Source organism: Mya arenaria, chromosome 9, assembly GCF_026914265.1.
Source record: "Mya arenaria isolate MELC-2E11 chromosome 9, ASM2691426v1".
Lineage (NCBI taxonomy): Eukaryota > Metazoa > Mollusca > Bivalvia > Myida > Myidae > Mya > Mya arenaria.
In genome coordinates this window covers 55,707,668-55,717,298 of record NC_069130.1, presented here as the reverse complement: position 1 = coordinate 55,717,298, position 9,631 = coordinate 55,707,668, and the positions used below count along the sequence as shown (strand labels likewise).

General features: G+C 34.1%; 2 non-coding genes across 2 annotated transcripts; both read left to right on the top strand.

Moving 5' to 3' along the window:
- Window positions 1-3,338: 3,338 nt before the first annotated feature.
- Trnal-caa (transfer RNA leucine (anticodon CAA)) lies at window positions 3,339-3,420 on the top strand. The gene has a single exon. It is a non-coding gene; the product is annotated as a tRNA-Leu (tRNA).
- Window positions 3,421-3,568: 148 nt separating this feature from the next.
- Trnal-uaa (transfer RNA leucine (anticodon UAA)) lies at window positions 3,569-3,650 on the top strand. Its single transcript has one exon. It is a non-coding gene; the product is annotated as a tRNA-Leu (tRNA).
- The last annotated feature ends 5,981 nt before the right edge of the window (window positions 3,651-9,631 follow it).

Here is a 9,631-nt window from a genome sequence, read left to right as displayed (position 1 = left end):
GAAATTAACGCGGGATCTCAAGATTTCAAAAAAATTGTATAGGCTTCATTTATTCAAAAAATTATAGGCTCATGCAAATCTCTCAAAAAATTATAGGCTCATGCAAATCTCTCAAAAATTACAAATTTCACAATCATAAGCCATATGCACAAAAATGCAGCATCAAGTCCATGAAACATGAAAAATTGGTATCTTAGTGAAACTGGCGTTCACACAAGATCTCATGAAAAAAAAAATCAAATCTTCATAGTGTTGAAAATTATAGGTTTCATTTATTCAAAAAATTATAGGCTCATGCAAATCTCTCAAAAAATTACAAATCTCACAATCATAAGCCATATGCACAAAAAAATGCAGCTAAGTCGATGAAACATGAAAAATTGATATCTTTCTGAGGCTGGCATTCACACAAGATTTCATGAAAAAAATCAAATCTTCATAATGTTGAAAAATTAAAGGCTCATGCAAATCTCTCAAAAAATTACAGATCTCACAATCATAAGCCATATGCACAAAAAAATGCAGCTAAGTCGATGAAACATGAAAAATTGATATTTTACTGAAACTGGCGTTCACACAAGATTTCATGAAAAAAATAAAATCTTCATAATGTTCAAATTCAACAAATCAACATTTGCAGCAAATCTCACAGATCTCACAATCATAAGCTATATGCACAAAAAAACCAAGTTCATGAAACATGAAAAATTGGTATCTTACTGAAACTGGCGTTCACACAAGATTTCATGAAAAAAATAAAATCTTCATAATGTTCAAATTCAACAAATCAACATTTGCAGCAAATCTCACAGATCTCACAATCATAAGCTATATGCACAAAAAACACCAAGTTCATGAAACATGAAAAATTGGTATCTTACTGAAACTGGCGTTCACACAAGATTTCATGAAAAAAATAAAATCTTCATAATGATCAAATTCAACAAATCTACATTTGCAGCAAATCTCTCAGATCTCACAATCATAAGCTATATGCACAAAAAACACCAAGTTCATGAAACATGAAAAATTGATATTTTACTGAAACTGGCGTTCACACAAGATTTCATGAAAAAAATAAAATCTTCATAATGATCAAATTCAACAAATCGACATTTGCAGCAAATCTCACAGATCTCACAATCATAAGCTATATGCACAAATTCCACCAAGTCCATGAAACTTGAAAAAAATGATATTTTACTGAAACTGGCGTTCACACAAGATTTCACGAAAAAAATAAAATCTTCATAATGATCAAATTCAACAAATCGACATTTGCAGCAAATCTCACAGATCTCATAATCATAAGCTATATGCACAAATTCCACCAAGTCCATGAAACTTGAAAAAAATGATATTTTACTGAAACTGATTTCACATAATCTTCATAGAAAAACTACTTCATTCACAGATTTCAAAATCTCGAGCCATTTGTACAATAATAATGCGGAATCAAGTGATAATTCTGGAACTATTTCATATGAGCGTATAAATAAAAACGGTAAAAAAAATAGTCCTAACCATTTATGCACAATTATAATGCGATGCGCATTAATTTTGGCCATCGGGTATATAAGCTCCACATTTTTCAATATTCGTCATTCCAGTAGCAAGCTCTTAACTCAGAAGTGCTGTTAGTCTGCTGGGAGCCCAAAGTGGGTTTGAACTTCTCAGATTTCTCCTCGCACTATGAACTTGGTGCATCAGAGATACAGAGAAAATATCTGAGAGGTTTTTTGACCTTCTGGTTTGAACATGAGAACCGTATGTCGCGATACCTCATAGTTTTTCGCTCTTGAGTCTGGCCAGCTCATGTTGTCGATCACTTTGACATCGCCTGACGAATACGATCATTCTCTGTGATAGCCATTAGATCATATACAAAAAGCGATTTTGGCAAGTGATTTGTTATTTGCGTCTGGTAGCATGAGCATAGAAGTATAGCTTCGACGAGATTTGTTTCTCATTGCTCAATATGCTATGGTCTTGGATGCAATGCAATGATTTTGTCAACTTCGCAAAAACATTTTGGCAAAAGTAAAATTTGAGAGGCTACCATGAGTATGGAGGTGTCGTTAGACCAGCTTAGTATTGGTGTAAGGTGATGTACAGTACCAATACTAGGAACCGCTCATGGTCATCATGTCGCGCTACAGGCAATGAAAAATAGGGAGTGGCAACCTCGATGTATCGCTGTGGTCCGACACTCCACACAGTCTTTACAAAGAGAGAGGAAAACACAAGCAATCGGATGCTTATTCCTAAGTGTGCCTTGTCGAGTAACTGCCTTTAGCGCTGCCTCAGTTTTTTTCAAAATTCAAAATTCAAACTTCAATCGCTTCTTTGCTCAGAAGTTGCGATACATAAAAGGAAATGCTTTCTGAGATTAAAGTTAGCATTTCCTACCTGCAAGTAAAGCGAGCAAATATGCCTCTTTGTGCTTAAGAGGTGTGTTTGAAAGTGAACTCTGTAGCCTTCTCTTAGATCAAAAGAGAAATAAGTCTACGAGTTTTCGAGCCTAGCTTGTGGTTGAGGTACTTGAAGTTGATCGCAGAAATCCCTTCTTTGATCGGACAATGCGGCTGAGGCACTCGATTCTTGCCCCAGTACAGGCCTTCTTGTATCAGACATCACTTGTTCGGCGTTGTACCTACAACGAGTCAGCAATACCCCGTTTGTTACACCCGAGTAGTCCAGCACTCTACATTATAGGTGTAACAAATTGTAGAAGGTCGCCTGGAAGGCCTCTAATGGGTGCTGATTTTGCGTAGTGTATGACACTAGGAAAATAGGTTTCTGGCTCAGAGTTACCATTTTCCGACCTCGCTGATGCCGTGGGTAACCTGACCAATGCCAGTCACAAGTCTGGATGAAAAACAGGGAGTGACCACATTGCATGACAAAAATACTTTTCACATTGAATGTTTGACATTATAACAATTGTAAACATTTGCTTGTGTTTGATTTCATGAAAACAATTGTGTATAATTATGTATATTGATATGTTTGCAATGTTATGTATGCTATGCATGTTTGTACTTTGCTATCTGCTTACACTTTGAATAAAACATAAACTGAAATTAGAAGCATTAGTTGTATATGAGAAATTTTCAATAGTTATGCAACGATTGAGTGAAACAAAATTTAAGCATCATGAAGACTTTCGTCTTTTGAAATGCTTCAAACTGCAAAGCTCACTTCACTTTCACGTGAAAGCAATTTTTAAATTTCATCTCATATTTTTCAAAATCTTCAAACATAAGAAAAAACTCATGTTTCCTTTGCATTATAATTTCAAGCTCTTATAATCTTCACTTCTCAGCTCATTTGCACCAAGTACGGTGGCCGAGTGGTTAAGGCGTTGGACTCAAGTTCCAATGGACAATGTCCGCGTGGGTTCGAACCCCACCCGTACTAATACTTTTGCATTTAAGGCAATTGTCCATTCGACTAAGAGTAACTGCAAAGTTTTGTAAGGAATCCATGAGCAATTTGGCAGATCGTATGGCCTTTGCATTATAATTTCAAGCTCTTATAATCTTCACTTCTCAGCTCATTTGTACCAAGTACGGTGGCCGAGTGGTTAAGGCGTTGGACTTAAGTTCCAATGGACTATGTCCGCGTGGGTTCGAACCCCACCCGTACTAATATGTTTTGCATTTTGGCTGACATGCGATTAGTATCCAAGATATTTCGTAATTTGGCATCACCTCAGCATGAAACAAGAAACGCGACAAGAGTTGCAACTACAAAACGATGAAAAAAACATTTGTCAAATTTGTGTTACGGAAGTGTATTGTGTTTACGCCTTGTGGCCATTTGACTTGTCATGCATGTTCAATCAAAACTAGTAAATGCTATTTTTGCAGAACTGTTGTTATTGGAAAATATCAAATTTATGAATAAATCGTAAACAATTATTTGTATTTTTGCTTTCTGATTATTTCATTTTCCGGTAAGGTGAACTGTGCTAATCACTCAAACACTACCAGTTCTGATTCACACAGTTATGCTGTAGACAGCCGCAATACGCTAGTTAGCTCAAATTTCTAACATTGGTTTGCAAAGTTGTTGAATGCAAGTTCGAGAAATAATGTATACGCTTTTTAGAATACTTCAAACTATTTAAACATACAGCAGTGACTGTACTTTTCACTTACTATGGCAAAACGATATACTGACATCGTTGGGTTTGCTGGACTACAATACAATGATTATTTCAAAAGGTTCTGTTGGGAATGCCAATTGTGTTGTGCTGGAGTCTTTACGTTAGAACCTTGTCAACGACATGATCTTTTGAACATTTTCCCTCCAGCTGGCTACTGCCAAAACTGTTTTAAGTATGTGTGGTACTGTAATGATTGTAAGGCTGATGAAACGCCACCAAAAGTGCGAATGAGAAACTATTGTTTGTCATGTTTCTTCCACCGATTTGAAAATCTTGCAATCTTGGCCGGCTAACCCTGACGTGGTTGAAGAAAGTTTTCGATTGATTGTGACAATTATCTTGTTTCACAAAATAAAAAATAAAAACTTGAAATAAATTACTTTGTTTTTGTATCTGATACCAAGACGCTCATTTTTTTCTCTGATGATTTTCAATTTTCATTTTCAATTTTCATTTTCTCTGATGATTTTCAATTTTCATTTTCAATTTTCATTCTCAATTTTCATTTTTCAATTTTCATTCTCAATTTTCATTTTCGATTTTCATTCTCAATTTTCATTCTCAATTTTCATTCTCAATTTTCACATTGGTCATTTTCAAACAATTTTCAAACAATATCCTCGTGGGACTAAACCCACTCATCGCCGATATCGGGTTGTAAAAGTTTTATACACTAATTTTATAGCCATTTATTTATCTTTTTTTTCGTATTTACAAATAGTTTGCCCCTAATTTATGATGGTAATTTCGCTCGAAATACGCTTTGATTGTGTAAAATATATGTACATAATCACCTAAAAACATTCTCAAAGTAATATAGCATGCCTTGTGTAGCTTTTGTTTCAAAAATGAATGCCATTATGCTGTCTGCTTGGTTAAACTTGAATTGCAAAATACCGTCAATTTACGATGAAGTTACAAAATACTGTATACGTTAAGGTCATGTAAGCTCAATCAATTTAAGTGTGAATGAACTTATTATCGGTTTTACGCAAGGATATGTGCATAGATTTAGTAATAGTTAAAGGTTGTTTGTATATATACTTCGCAGTCCTATAACAATTTATTCTGTGTAAGTACATACTAGCATTCTTTGACTTTAGTGCTCTACATATAACTGTGTAAAGTACCTACTCTAATAGTCAACCACTGTTTTTATCTGTCGCTTCACCCAATTTGAAACAATAACAACTGAATGCTGATTAACTGAAATAAATATTTTGATATGAAGTAAAAAAAGTAAGCAACAATATACAACCAAAATGTTACACACAATGTTTAAACACAAACAGGGACGTTATCAAACAGTGTATATATATATATATATATATAGCATTTGTTGATAGTACACGGAGAATGAGTGAATTTTATATGATTTATGAATTGTTTTCAAAAATGCGAGAGTTCCAGTATATATTCCAACGTGTGAGAGTTTGGGTGATTTAGAAATAGGATACATATTTTATTATGATATCACTAATAACATCCCTCCAAAGAATTAGTGAAAATCGCCAATTGAATGTTTACTATTAAGCTGGTAGGTATTTTGATCAAACAGAACACTTCGACCATAATTCAAAATAAATGACCTCGGATAATATTTATATCTAACACATGTTTCCGGTGCGAATAGACAAATCCGACCCGAGCGCATTCACTTTTGTACATTTCACCATAATGCGCGTGCGTTGTTTTCTGACGCCATAAAGCGTAATAATTGTTAATCACTATTGATGTTATAAAAATCCTACAAAAATTGCGTTTTTACGATTATTTATTTTCAATTTTAATTAAAAATCTTGCATACTTATATATTTGATTGCGCTTTATTGAAATGGCATAATATACCTTTCCTAAACCATACCATAAAAGAAACATGAAATGGCGCGGTGTTGCGCGTGACTCATCTTACATGGGGGTCTAAGACGAGGCTTTCCAGCACTGGTCACATGACCGGAAACACACGTCTTATATGCAAGAATAATTACACCGAACAGATGTTATTTTTGAATAAAAATGAGTGTTGGTTGTTGTGATTGAAGAATATAATTATTTCATAGTTTGAGTAAAATATATTTTGCTAAAGCATATTTATCATTATAACTACGATTAAAAATTCCTCAACAATATCAAGTTTAACACCATTATATTTATAAAATAACTTTTGTTTTAGCAGCATTCGCTTGTAGATCCCTTAACAACAACACTTATACATAGCATATTGTGCCCCTTAAAGATGAAATGGATAAGTATAGCTGTGTCATCGGCATCACATAATAAAATAAATCTACGATGAACTTCTACATCAGCATTATCACTTAAACAACAATTGTGGCGTAGACATGCTTTCTGAACCTACAAAACATGATGACATTTATTGAGATAAATTGGTTTGACATAGAGTCGGTTAAACGTAGAGAGAACAAAAGATAAGACAAAAAGTTAAGCTTGCCGTTTATCAGTATGACTACTTAAAGAAAGCAGAAAAATCATTGTAACGATTACATGCCGTATATAGTGTTAATACATTGTTTCATCTATATTATATTGTGATAACATACCATAACATACAAAAAACATATCTTTATTCAGCATTTAACGACATATGCACATTTATAGCCATATAATAAATATAATAAAGTACAATATGGAACAGTGAAAATACAGATTATTAACAGTAAGGTCAAACATTCAAGAAAGTAGATGTCATGTAACAAAAAAGACATGGTAACAATTTACACTTATGCATTGATGCTACCCTTTAAACAAAAACAAAAGCTATTCTATAATCCTCATACATATATTGCATGCAGTATATATGTCTTTAAGACGTTTAACCGAAAATGCGTTAGCTATGGTACTGTATCACTCGCAAAAGTAGATTGTTAATTATGATGTTCAAGGTAAATATCGGCAATTCCAACATAGAATCGGTAAACCTCGTTTCCACAAAACACGCTACGCTCGGCTCGGAATGAACCTATCTTACACTCTCGGCCATGGAAGATACTTATATTATTATGGCGCGTTATTTAAGAACGTTATTGTCATCATTGGATGGTGATAAAGTAATCTTTTGAATAAAGCTTTAAATGTTTAACTACTCTTTAAAGCTGCACTCTCACAGATTGAACGTTTTGTCAACTTTTTTATTTTTTGTCTTTGAACGATCCCATTTTTTTTGCGAAAATCCATGGACACCAGTTATATAAGACTGCTGACAAAAAATAGATCGCAGGTTTTTATATTGAAGTTCAAACATTGATGTTTTATGCATATTTTTTTAAACCGTTAGTAACGGTTTAAGCCATAAAACATTATTTTTCGAACGATAATATGAAAATCTGCGATCTGATCTTTTGTCAGCAACCTTTAATCACTGGTTTGCAGATAAATGCTCTTTCCAAGACAAATAATAAAAAAGTTGTAAAAATGGTAAATATGTGAGAGTGCAGCTTTAAAGATTACGTTTTTAATAATTGTTTTTTTTTTTACTGACTATTAAAACGGTTGGGCAATATTGTTCGCGTGTGTATCAGAAATGTCTGTGTAACTATATATTGAACCTTCAGGAGGTGGTAGATCGCACAATGTTTATCATTACAATCATTCGAGATATCTTAAATAAATTACAGTAAAATAACATACCGCAGTACATGATTTTGTGTATATTTTTTGTTGAACTCTATAGAAAATACAGGTTAGGTTGGGGTGCGAAGAGATAATTGGTGAAAATTTGTTAGTGAGAAAATTAGCGGTAGGAAAGTGGGAACAAACGATATGTAAAGGTTAGTTTGTATATTTGTTTGCAAAGCAGACAGACTAAACTTAAAATTCTGATGTAATACGTGTAAATTCAATATCTTCCCTAATAACGTTTAAGGTATTTCATCAATCAAAAGGAGAAGATAGATAACGACGTTTAACTTTTACTTTTGGTAAAAAGCAACCATAAACAAAATTATATAACTGCATGTGGTTAACATACTCTTTTACATGAATTCAGCGTCCTGTCAGTGCAGATTCTTATGCTGTCATGATTATAAAGATGATAAAGCGATACAACAATCAACTTTGATAACCATTTTTACCGACATTAAATGTGCATGAGAGATGATTGTTTTTGTTTTATTAGTATAAATTAACCACATTACAGTAAAAAGCGATTTCAATTGTTACAGTAGTAAAAGTTCAAAAGATTCTTATCAAAACTCAATAAACATGTTTTTTACCTTTTAAACTATGTTGCAATACTTTGAGACGAATCGTTTATTTCATCCATCATTTGGAAGAATGTTTATGTCTGATTATCCTGTCACAGCATGGTATCATCTGAGAGTTTTATTTCGTACAGACCGCAAACCTTTGCAAAACGTACTCTTACATGTACAATAAATTATGTATTTGAAATTTAGTACTTCATTGTTATATAGTATGGGTTAATTGTTAGGTTACCAAAATGACTTTAAGTATCGTGTAAATCATGTATAACATCATACATTCATAGCCTACAGCCTACTAATTAATTGTCGTACATGTTTCAGCTTAAATAGGCAGTTCAGACTGGAAGTGCTCTTTATCATTTCAAGCGTCTCGCGTATATGACAACCATACATTTCCTTAGATATAGTTAAAATACAATTGATTGTAGCTATAAAAGGTATGTCATGTGCACGATTTGATTAAACCTATAAAAAGTATGTCATGTCCATTCACTCTAAGTGGAATTCGCAAATCATAACTAGATGACCTGTAAATGCTTGAGGCCAAAAAGGCATTTTAAGATATGTGGTAACACGAATCTGATCTAGTTAACAAGTATTATGTTACTAGTTAAGTGGAATTCGCAAACCACAACTAGACAAGTTAACCCGTAAGTGGTGCAGAGCATGAACATGTAACAGGTGGCATTTCTGTGCACTTTCGAGAGAGTTTTTAGTCTGATGTTATTTATCCTCCCGAAAAAGTGCATATCACACTTGTCCCCGTAAAACATTGTCTTGTCCATACCACACTTGTGCCCGTGAAATATTGTCTAGTGCATACCACACGTGTGCCCGTGAAACCTTGTCTGGTGCGTATAACATTGTCTAGTGCATCACACGTGAGCCCGTATAACACCGTCTAATGCATATCACACGAGTGCCCGTAAAACTTTGTTAAGTGCATATCACATATCACACGCATGCCCGTATAACATTGTCTAGTATCACACGCGTGCCAGTATAACATTGTCTAGCGTATATCACACGCGTGCCGGTGAAACCTTGTCTGGTGCATTTCACACGTGTGCCTGTAAAACACCGTCTGGTGCATATCACACGTGAGCCCGTATAACATTGTCTAGTGCATATCACACGTGTGCCCGTATAACACCGTCTAGTGTATAGTACACGTGTGCCCGTATAACATTGTCTAGTGCATATCACACGTGTGCCCGTATAACATTGTCTAGTGCAT